We start from the raw sequence: 11,523 nt of genomic DNA, 5'->3' as shown, positions 1-11,523 counted from the left end.
GGCCTTGGTGCATCCAATCTGCCTCTCTCTTCTCTCTCTCTCTCTTTCAGAAAGAAAAGGAAGAAAGATAGAAAAAACAGAGAAATAAACTAGCCAAACACGGTGGAGCATGACTTTAATCTCAGCATTCAGGAGACAGAGGTAGAAGGATCACCATAAAATTTAAGGCCAGCCTGAGACTACCTGGTAAATTCCAGGTCAGACTGGGCCACAGTGAGACTCTACCTTGGAAAATTACAGAAGCAATGGGTGAAAGACTGCAACGCTGAAACAAAAGCCCCACCCATCATAGGTGGTGACTTACAGGGCAGCTGTGTCTCTGGGGGACACTGCACACAGTCTGCAGGCAGCTGGGCCTGGCTTGCAGGCAGCTCAATCATAACGTCTCCTTCCCAGGCAGTTGTTTTCTCTCTATATAGCCTTAGGGAAGGGTCATGCAACTTCATCCCAGTCTTGCTGACTTACCCAGTCTCTTGAGCCTCCTCCTCCTCCCCCGCCCACCCCCACAGAATGTTTCACAACTGCATACTATTGCTCAGAGCCTGCCACTGAACAGCTGTTTTCTGCTCCTATGACCTTGGGGAGTGGTGGTATGACCTCTGAATTTCCATTCTCTCAGATTTCTTGACTTCTTGACTCCCTCCCCCCTTAAGGAGGAAGTATTTCAATTCCGAGGAAACTGCTGTACAATGCCTGTTAAAGTAGCTAGCGTACTAATGTGACTGATTGGATTGTTTTGGTTGTGATATTTTTAAGTCTATGGGAAGAGAAAGAAGACCCTCATAATGAAGTGCTCAAAGGTGAATAAGAAAGCCTAACCTAAATATGAGAGAGATGCTCAGTGGTTAAAGCACTTGCTGACAAAGCCTCATGACTGGGTTTAACTCCCCACTATCCATGTAAAGCCAAATGCACAGGGTGGCACATGCATTTAGAGTTTGTTTACAGAGGTTAGAAAACCTGGCACACCCATTCATAATCTCTCTTTTTCCCTCCCTCCATCCCCCCCCCCCTCTCTCTCTGCTTGGAAATAAATAGAAATATTTTTAAATTTTATTTATTCATTTGAGAGAGAGACTAGGAGACAGATAGAGAGAGAATGGGCACATCAGGGCCTCCAGCCACTGCAAACAAATTCTAGAAGCATGTGCCACCTTGTGCATCTGGCTTACATGGGTCTTGGGGAATCAAATCTGGGTCCTTAGGTTTTGCAGCCAAGTGCCTTAACCACTAAGCTATCTCTTCAGCCCTAAAAAAACTTTTTTAATTAAAAAAAAAAATAAAAAAGAAATCCTGGGCTGGAGAGATTACTTAGTGGTTAGGGAGTTTGCCTGCAAAGCCAAAGGACCCAGGTTCAATTCCCCAGAATCCACATAATCCTGTTGTATAAGGTGATGCATGTGTCTGTAGTTTGTTTGCAGTGGCTACAGGGCCTGCACTCCCATTCTCTATCTCTCTATATATGTATCTGCCTCTTTCTCTGTCTCTCTCTATCTCTCTATCTATCTCTCAAATAAATAAAATACAAATATTTTTAAAATGCACACACATAAGGGCCAGGCGTGGTGGTGCATGCCTTTAATCCTAGCACTCGGGAGGCAGAGGTAGGAGAACTGCTGTGAGTTCGAGGCCACACTGAGACTACATAGTAATTCCAAGCCAGCCTGGGCTAGAGCAAGACCTACCTCACAAAACCAAAAAAAAAAAAAAAAAAAGCACAGAAAAAAAATAGCTCTTCCACTTAGCCTGTAACTGTCCAAAGTCTATGCAATAGAACTCTCCTAAGTACCCCCTCTCATGAGCCACCCCATGTTCATCAGCAGCACTGCTAATTTTTCTACCATGCCAGAAAGCATCTAGGATGTCACCCAATTCATAAGTGCTCAGCAATCATGAATTCACATTTCCCTTTTCTATCTGGATTTCTCACTGGCTCTTTCCATGTTATCTTGTATTTAAATGGCTTTAGTTACCAGTAGCCTGGATTCATTATTGGTGTACTATCTTGCTACCCAACCCCAATCAGATGACCATCAACTGTGTCAACATCATCGCCCCAGTTTCCTTGTTGCTGAGCCTGCTTCCAGTTTCTCTCCCTTAAAATCCATGCTGCACATAATGGAAAAGCAACGTTAGATGCCAGACCCAAGATGTTGCACAACTTCCTACTGTCCATCAGGTCAACCCATGATCTACTGCATAGCTTCCATAGCCTCGGGTTGGATCAGGTTTGGGCTGATCCACTTGAATGCGCTTACGTGATCCTATTCCAAAGCCCTCAGCTGCTTCTTATGATCAGGCCTGCTTTCTCACTTTAAAAAAGATACGGCATCCTGCTGGGTTCATTTATTAAATGTGGTGGTTTGAGTGTGGACTGGCCCCCCATAGCCCCATGTGTTTGAGCCTCATACTTAATCCCGAACTAGTAGATCCTTGAGGAGGTAGAGCCTAGCTGGAGGAGGTGTTTTGTTGATGGGGGGGCTTAGGGTGTGATAGCCCAGCCTGCTGGCCACACTTAGTTCACTCTCTCGACTCCTTCCCTGCTGCTGTGGGGCTGTGGCACCTGACTGTCTATTCCTGCCATGGTTTCTCCGCCATGACTGACACATCAAAACTGTAAGCCAGAAACAAAACTCTTTTTTTATTTATTTATTTATTTATTTATTTATTTGAGAGTGACAGACACAGAGAGAAAGACAAATAGAGGGAGAGAGAGAGAATGGGCGCACCAGGGCTTCCAGCCTCTGCAAACGAACTCCAGATGTGTGCGCCCCCTTGTGCATCTGGCTAACGTGGGACCTGGGGAACTGAGCCTCGAACCGGGGTCCTTAGGCTTCACAGGCAAGCGCTTAACCACTAAGCCATCTCTCCAGCCCAGAAACAAAACTCTTGTCAGGAGTTTTATCTCAGTAAAGAGATGTTAGCTGCTATATTAAGTAATTCTCAAGTCAATCTTCACACCCTTCCCATGGTCCTTACTTTGAGACAATCTTACTTCTTACCTGAATTGCTACAAAGTCTTCTAACTCCCTCCATTCTGGCCTTCAAATGATTCATTCATTCACTGCTTCCAGAGCGCTTCCCTTATAGCCAATTTGTCCAATATGCCAGTGATTGGATAGATTTAAATGCAAAATGGAATTCCCTAGTCACGCTGACCACTTTTCAAGTGCTCAGAGGCATTATGGAATTCCGGTTGTCATATTTAAAAGAAAACATTATGCGGGGGGCTGGAGGGATGGCTTAGCAATTAAGGTGTTTGCCTGTAAAGCCAAAGGACATGTTTTCAATTCCCCAGGACCCATGATAACCAGATGCACAAGGGGACTCACGTGTCTGAAGTTCATTTGCAGTGGCTGGAGGTCCTGGCACACCCATTCTCTCTCTCTTTCTCTCTCTCTTTCTCTCTCTCTCTCTCTCTCTCTCTCTCTCTCTCTCTCTCTCTCTCTCTCTCGCTCCCTCCCTCCCTCCCCTCTCTTTTTCTGTCAAATAAATAAATAAATAAAAGTAACTTTAAGAAGAAAACATTATAGGACTTTTTATCATGACTAGAAGCTCTATTGGATAGTGTTATTTTATAATATAAATTTAGGCAGCCCTTTACTTGGCTTAACATCATTTAGCTTTTTTTTATCCCTTACAATAAAGTCTAAACTCCTTAGTAGGATAATTTACAAGTGGACTTTAGCCTTCTTTTCTGCCCTCTTGTTTACTTGTCTGCATTGTACCCAACTTTCTGAGCTTATAAAACCATTCCCCATCTTACATTGTGTCTCCATGACATTTCACAAAGCCATATTCATTCAGAATTACCTTTTTTCATTTAAACAGCTGTATTATAATGTGGTGATTTGATTTGGGTGTTCCCCCCACCATAAACTTATGTGTCCTGAATGTTGGGGTCCCAGCTGATGATGATTTGGAAATCAAAGCCTCCTGGAGGCACTGTATTGTTGGGGACGGGTTTACGGACGTTATTGTCAGTTTCCTCTTGCCAGTGTTTGGCACACTCTCTTGTTGCTGTTGTCCACCTGATGTTGGCCAGGAGGTGACATCCAACCTCTGCTCATGCCATCGTTTTCCCCTACCATCATGGAGTTTCCCCTCGAGACTGTAAGCCAAAATAAATGCTTTCTCCCCACAAGCTGTTCTTGGTCGGATAATTTCTGCCAGCAATGCAAACCTGACTGCATCACATACCGGTTTACCTCAAGCTGACTTGGCAGTTACGATGACTAATCTCATGAGTCAAGTTGACTAAGTGAAGAGATACAGAAGTAGCCGGAAAATTATTACTTTGGGGTATATCTGTAAGGATGCTTCTTGAAGGGGCTAGCATTTGACCCAGAAGACTGAGAAAAGATTTTCCCTGACCGGTGTGGTTAGCCATTGTCCTGACCATCTGCCTCTTTTTTCCCTAACATTGACTAACATACATTGATACAAAGTACCTGCTTGTGGTGGTTTGAATAGATGGCCCCCAATATATTCAGGGGTTTTAAAATTCGTTTGTAGTTTGCATCTGCAGCCACCTGGCTGGAGGCAGTGTCACTGGGTGGATCTTAAGGTGTGATGGTGGGTTTCAGATTTCAATCTAAAGATATGCAAAGTGTGGACTCCCAGCTGAAGTTCCTGAAGCATGCTGTGCTGTGTGGTTTTTGGCCTTTGGCTTGTGCTTCTTTCTCTCTCTCTCTCTTTCTCTCTCTCTCTCTCCCTCTCTCTCTCTCTCTGTTTGGTCCTGTGAAGGCAGGCCAGCTTCTTCTGCCATTATGGAACTTCCCCTGGATCTGTGAACTTCAATAATTCCCTTTCTCCATAACTGTGCCTGGTCTGGCAGTTCATCTTAGTGAACCTCAATCTGTCTGCTACAGAACTTGGTACCAAGGAGTGGGCTGAGATGAACCTGACCATGTGGATGTTGCTCTTTTGGAATCTTTGTTTTGTAGAAATAGGCAGGGACTTGGTGCTTGTAAATGAAGATGCTTTCTGGAGTGGTAAGCCAAGTTTTATGAACTATTCTGATCAGAATTTGAGAATGCTAAGGGCAGACAGTATTAAACTTCAAGGCTTGGCTTATGAGCTTTCTAAGGAGAAGGAAAGACTGCAGAAGACTTTGTTGGAACTGGGCTCTGGCATAAGGGCTGGCTGCGCCCTGCTGCCCAGGCCCAGAGAGTTTGATCAAAGTGAAATTTGTCATGGACTGATGTGCTTGGCTAGAGATACTGTACTGAGAGATTTAAGATTTTTAAGCTGGAAAACCTCAAGCAAGTTAAAATTATAGGCACTGAGACTGGTTTTAGGTTACTGAACCTGCTTTGTCAAACACATTAGCAATCTTAAGGAAGATGGTTAAAGTGTTTACACTAAAACAATGGAAAGGATGCCTGAGGAATGACTCTCATAGAAATGCAAACTTTTTTGGAAAGAGTTGACTGGAGAAGGAATCTGCTTTTCAAGGTTATGATTTATTTTATCTGTGAATTCAGAATATGGCTGTGTCCTGCACACCTGGCATTAGTTTCAGAAGCATAAAAATGCATGGAGTGGTCGTGAATTGCACACAGTTCCAGGAGCCGCTGCTGAGATGCAGCATGAGGCAGGGCATGATGCCCTGATAGGCTAATAGAGCCTTTGAAAGATGGACTTCGACTTGCATGAGGACCTGAATATGCTTTGGATATACCAGGATTATGCAAGGGCTACCATGGAGTGCACTGTTGGCCTGGGATGGAAGTGTTCCCTGGCTACTCTGCCCAGCTGAAGGGGCGAAATTAGAAAATCTGGTGACTGTTAATGTCTGGTTGTATTGAGCTTAAACTGCAGAAGTTTGATGTTTTCTTGATGATGGTTGAGTTTGCATTGTTTTAGTCTCTCCTTGCTATGCTTTATACCAGTTCAAAATGTTTACTCTGTGCCTTTATATGTTAGAAGTGTTTAACTTGTTTGATTTTACAGGTCTCAATATCTTAAATTGGCCAAGACTGTAGGGACCTTTGAAATCAAACTGAGTACAATTTACAATATGTGATGGTTATAAATCTATTGGGGGCCAGGGATGGAATGTGGTGGTTTGAATAGATGGCCCCCAATATATTCAGGGTTTTTCTAGTTTGTTTGTAGTTTGCATCTGCAGCCACCTGGCTGGAGGCAGTGTCACTGGGTAGATCTTAAGGTGTGGTGGTGGGTTTCAGATTTCAATCTAAAGATATGCAAAGTGAGGACTCCTAGCTGGAGTTCCTGAAGCATGCTGTGCTGTGTGGTTTTTGGCCTTTGGCTTGTGCTTCTCTCTCTCTCTCTCTCTCTCTCTCTCTCTCTCTCTGTTTGGTCCTGAGAAGGCAGGCCAGCTTCTTCTGCCATTATGGAACTTCCCCTGGATCTGTGAACTTCAATAATTCCCTTTCTCCATAACTGTGCCTGGTCTGGAAGTTCATCTTAGTAAACCTGAAGCTGTCTGCTACACTACTATTGTCAATTCTGTGTTTAAATACCTTGAGGTATAAAGTGTCAGAGGCCCAAAGAATAGTTTTTTTTGTTTTCTTTTCTTTTTTTTTTTTTGTAGTATTTTACTTCTAGACATTTCTGGGAAATCAAATTTTTTAGAATTTTTATTTGTGCATTTAGAACTTTTTTTCCAAACAGTGCATTTAAGACGATAACATTATGTTTTGCTTTCATTTCTTTTCTCTCCTTTCCTGGATCTTCCTCCTGGATAAGGATCTAGGAAAAATGAAAATTATTTCTCTTGAGTCTCAGGCCCTGTGTTATGCTCTTGTCAAAAATATTCCCTTAATTTCATTTCAAGTTTAAAATATGTTCTTGTGTAGCTTGACACTGGAATTCCATTCCCACCCCCACACCTTAGTTCTGGACCTTAGGATCCTCCCACAGTGACACCACCTCCAGCCAGGTAGCTGCAGATCTAAATTACAAACTTCAATAAAATAAAAAAAAAATCCTGAATGTATCAGGGGCCATCCATTCAAACTACTACATTCTGTTCCTGGATCCCAGTAGATTCATAATCATCTCACATTATAAATTGTATTCAGTCCAAATTCAAAGGTCCCCACAGTCTTTATTAACTTAAGATAGTTTTAAAGTCCTCAGTCTCATCTGAGATTTAAGATCATCTCTTAGCTGTGAGTCCTGTAAAATCAAACAAGTTATGTACTTTTAACATATAAAGGCACAGAATAAACATTTCCAACAGCTAAAAGGCATAACAAGTAGAAACTAGAACAATGCAAACTCAACAACCATCAAGAAAAACATCAAACATCTGTAGTTCAAGTCCAACCTGAGTGACTGACAGTCTCTGGATTTTCCGATTCTGCCCTTCCAGCTGAGCTGAGTAGCCAAGGAAAACTTCCATCCCCAGCCAACAGCACACAGTGGTAGCCCTTGTACAGTCCTGGTATATCTAAACATCCTTGGGTCTCCATGGCAAACCATGGTCCATCTTCCAGTAGCTTTGTCAGCCTAGTCATGAGGGTCATCCTGCCCTGTCAATATGCCACATCTCAGCAGTGGCTCCTGGGACCGTGTGAACTTCATGACCACTCCACACATGTTTTTATGTTTCCAAAATCAATACCAGGTGTGCAGGATAAGGCCATATTCTTAATTCAGGGAGGCAAAATAAATCATAACCTTGAAAAGCAGGTTCCTTCTCTAGTCAACTCTTTTCCAAAAGACTTCGTATGTCTCTGAGAATCTTTCTTCAGGTATCCTTTCCAATGTTTCAATGTAAAGTAACTGGTCCATTGTCCTTCCAAATATTAATGTATTTGACAACAGCAGCATCAGCATGCAGTCTTTGTGCCAGTACTTTTAAACTTGCTTGGGTTTTTCCAACTTAAAATCTTAAATCTCTCAATCTAATAGCTTTATCCCAGCACATCAGTCCATGGCAAATTTAACTTTGATTAAATTCTCTGAGCCTGAGCAGAAAAATGCAGCCAGCCCTCATTCCAGTAGCCCAGTTCCAACAAAGTCCTCTGCAGTCTTTATTCCTCTTTGAAAGCTCATAAACCAAGCTTCCAAATGCAATTTTCTCTGCACTTAGCATTTTCAAACTCTCCTCAGAATAGCCTATAAAACTTGGCTTACTGCTCCAGAAGGTATCTTCAGCTGCAAGTACCAAATCCATGCCAGTTTCTCCAAAACAAAAGTTCCAAAAGATCAAAATCCACATGGTTAGATTCAGCTCAGTGACACCACACTCCTGGTACCAGTTCTGTGGAAGACAGCCTCAGGTCATTGGGATGAACTTTCAAACCAGGCACAGTTAGGGAGGAAGGGATTTATCTAAAGCAGGGTAAGTTCCATTATGGCAGAAGAAGCTGGCCCATTTCCACAGGTCCATGCCTAGAGAGGAAAGCCACAGGCCACCACCAAAAGCAAGCATGCACACTTCATGAAAACTCCAGGCTAAGCTCAAGCACTTTGCATATCCTTAGACTGGAATTCCATATCCACCCCCACACTTTAGGGCTGGCCCCTAGGATCACCCTCAGTAACACCACCACCAGCCAGACTTTACAGACTTTAATAAAATCCTGAATATATTGGGGGCCATCCATTCAAACTACCACATGCCTTATCTGCTCTTTTTTAAAAAGTGTTTTTCTATTTTTTGTTTTTTTTGAGGTAGGGTCTCACCCTGGCCTAGGCTGACCTAGAATTCACTATGTAATCTCAGGCTGGCCTTGAGCTCACAGCGATCCTCCTACCTCTGCCTCCTGAGTGATGGGATTAAAGCCCATGCCACCATGCAAGTTGTTCATTATGTACCTTTTATAAGTTAGACTATGAAGGAAGCATTTCCCTCATGTGTAAATTAGAAAAAAATGTGATATGCTGTGACTCAAATAAGGTATTTGAATCTTTATCAGACATTGGAAAGCCTACTAACACAACAAACAAAAAATTAGAACTACAAGACTGGAAAGATGGCTTAGCGGTTAAGGCATTTGCCTGCAAAGCCAAAGGACCTCAGTTCAATTCCCCAGGACCCACATAAGTCAAATGCACAAGGTGGCACATGCATCTAGAGTTTGTTTGCAGTGGCTGGAGGCCCTGGCACACCCATTCTCTCTCACCACTCACCCCCCCCCACCCTGCCTCTTTCTCTTTAATGCTCTCTTAAATACATAAATTATTTAAATTTTAAATTTTTATTTAAAAAATCAGAACTACAAAGGCTATACTTAAAGGGATCTTTTTGTTTTTGTTTTTGTTTTTGTTTTTTAAGGTAGGGTTTCACTCTGGCCCAGGCTGATCTGGACTTCACTATGTAGTCTCAGCGTGACCTTGAACTCACGGCGATCCTCCTACCTCTGCCTCCCGAGTGCTGGGATTAAAGGCATGCACCACCACTCCCAGCCTCAGGGATCATTTCTACAGTTTATTACTAGAGAAGTTTCTCTGATCATGTAGAGTATGGAAATCATGAGGAGGAGGCGCAGTACTCTCTCCTGAGCGTGAAGCTGGCTCTTGGTGTTGCTTTGCTGCAACTGCCACTTGCCTTTGATTATTGTTCCTGCTTTTCTTTGAGGGTCCTGGAGGGAGAGGACACAGTCGGAATAAAAAAAAAAATTAGGGACTGGAGAGATGGCTTAGCATTTATGCGCTTGACTGTGAAGCCTAAGGACCCTGGTTCGAGGCTCAATTCTCCAATACCCACATAAACCAGATGCATAAGGTGGCACATGCATCTGGAGTTTGTTTGCAGTGACTGGAGGCCCTGATGCACTCATTCTCTCTCTCTCTCCCATAAATAGATGATAGATAGATAGATAGATAGATAGATAGATAGATAGATAGATAGATGAGACATTATCAAGTATTCAAGAAAATATGGGACCAGCATGAGCACTCAAAAAAAAATCAATGATTGACAATAACTTGATGAATATCATCTAATTTAAATCTTTACCATCCACTCAAAATTGTAGAAGCAACAAATACTTGAACACTGGAAAAGGCTTTTACAGCCCCCTCTTTTTTTAACAAGACATGAAATAACCTGTCTAATTCTTTTGGTGAGTAATGTACCCAAGATTAGACAGCTGGAGCTAAATGACACATTTGTTAAAGTTAAACTTTGTTTCTTCTGCTCCGTAATAGCCGCCTCCGCCCAGGGCCATGATATAAGGTGGTTGTCTTAATAACACAAATTCAGCATGAAGACAAAACCCATGACTCATTCATTATGAAGAATAAATGTATTGTTGGGTTACTTCAGGTGAGAGCCACCCACACTCCACGCTCAGTACAGTAAGCCATACTCTTTGGGGGCATGTCTTCAAATCTGCCTTCTAAGATGCTAGGAACGTAGCTCAATGGTAGAGCACTTGCCTAGTGGGAACAAGGCCACGGGTTCAATCCCCAACATTGCAAAAAAAAAAAAAAAAAAGCACTCAACCCTAGAAAATCCTTTGCAACTTAGATTTTCTACTGAGGGGGCCTGAATGTCTAATAAGTATAACATCTTTAATTCTTGGATGCCTTTCACCCCCCTTGGCACAGTGGCCACAGGACAAAATTCCTTCTATGTTCCCCAGGCCCATAAATTAGACTGTTGCTTCATCATTTTAGGCAGCCCTTTAAGCTCTACTATTTTCAATTTTTTTTTTTTAATGAGAGAAACAATTGGTGTGCCAGGGCCTCCAGCTACTGCAGCCAAATTCCAGATGTGTGTGTCATCTTGTGCACATGTGTGACCTTACGTCCTCATGTCACCTTGTGCGTCTGGCTTACGTGAGACCTGGAGAGTCAAACATGGGTCCTTAGGCTTTGCAGGCAAGCGCCTTAACTGATAAGCCATCACTCCAGCCCTTTAAGTACTATTTTTAAAAATGTGTATTTATCTATTTATTTCCAAGCAGAAAGAGATAGAGAAAAGAGAGACAGACAGAGAGAATGAGTGTGCAGAACCTCCAACTGCTGCAAACAAACTCCAGATGCAATGTGCCACTTTATGCATCTGATGTGGGTACTGGGGAATTGAACCTGGGTCAGTAGGCTTTGCAGGCAAGTTCCTTAACCACTGATCAATCTCTCCAGCCCCAGATATTTAACTTTTCTATGCTTCAAATCTCTCATCTGAAATTAAACAAAAGAAAATGAAGATAACTGTATTGTGTAGGTTAACGTATGCAGAAGTATTTCCTTCGGGACTGGGGCTAGCAAGAGCTGGTGATCACTGTCATTTTTTCCCTTCACCTTGCACTTGACCCTTTGACCAAATTTCTATTATGCAGTGTAGCAATTAAGCCTACAGCCTGTAAGATTGCAAGTGTGAGCCAAAGTCCTAGCCTCCTCATCTATTGGCTTCATGACCTTGAAACTTAGAGAAGCTATACAATCTCTTTAAGTCTCATTTCCTTTAAGAACACACTGATGAACTCTCTCTCTCTCTCTCTCTCTCTCTCTTTCTCTCTCTCTCTAAAAATAAAATAAGTGGAAAAAGAGGAACACTTCCACACTGCTGGTGGGAATGCAATCTGGTCCAGCCATTGT

General features: G+C 42.6%; 1 non-coding gene across 1 annotated transcript; it reads left to right on the top strand.

The window, feature by feature from the left end:
* Positions 1 to 9,381: 9,381 nt before the first annotated feature.
* LOC123455240 lies at positions 9,382 to 9,589 on the top strand. Its single transcript, XR_006633781.1, has one exon. It is a non-coding gene; the product is annotated as a small nucleolar RNA U3 (small nucleolar RNA).
* Positions 9,590 to 11,523: the final 1,934 nt, after the last annotated feature.

The sequence above is a fragment of the Jaculus jaculus genome, chromosome 15 (assembly GCF_020740685.1).
Source record: "Jaculus jaculus isolate mJacJac1 chromosome 15, mJacJac1.mat.Y.cur, whole genome shotgun sequence".
NCBI classification, from domain to species: domain Eukaryota; kingdom Metazoa; phylum Chordata; class Mammalia; order Rodentia; family Dipodidae; genus Jaculus; species Jaculus jaculus.
Note: the sequence above shows the minus strand (reverse complement) of the source record. Positions and strands in the feature narration are given on the sequence as shown.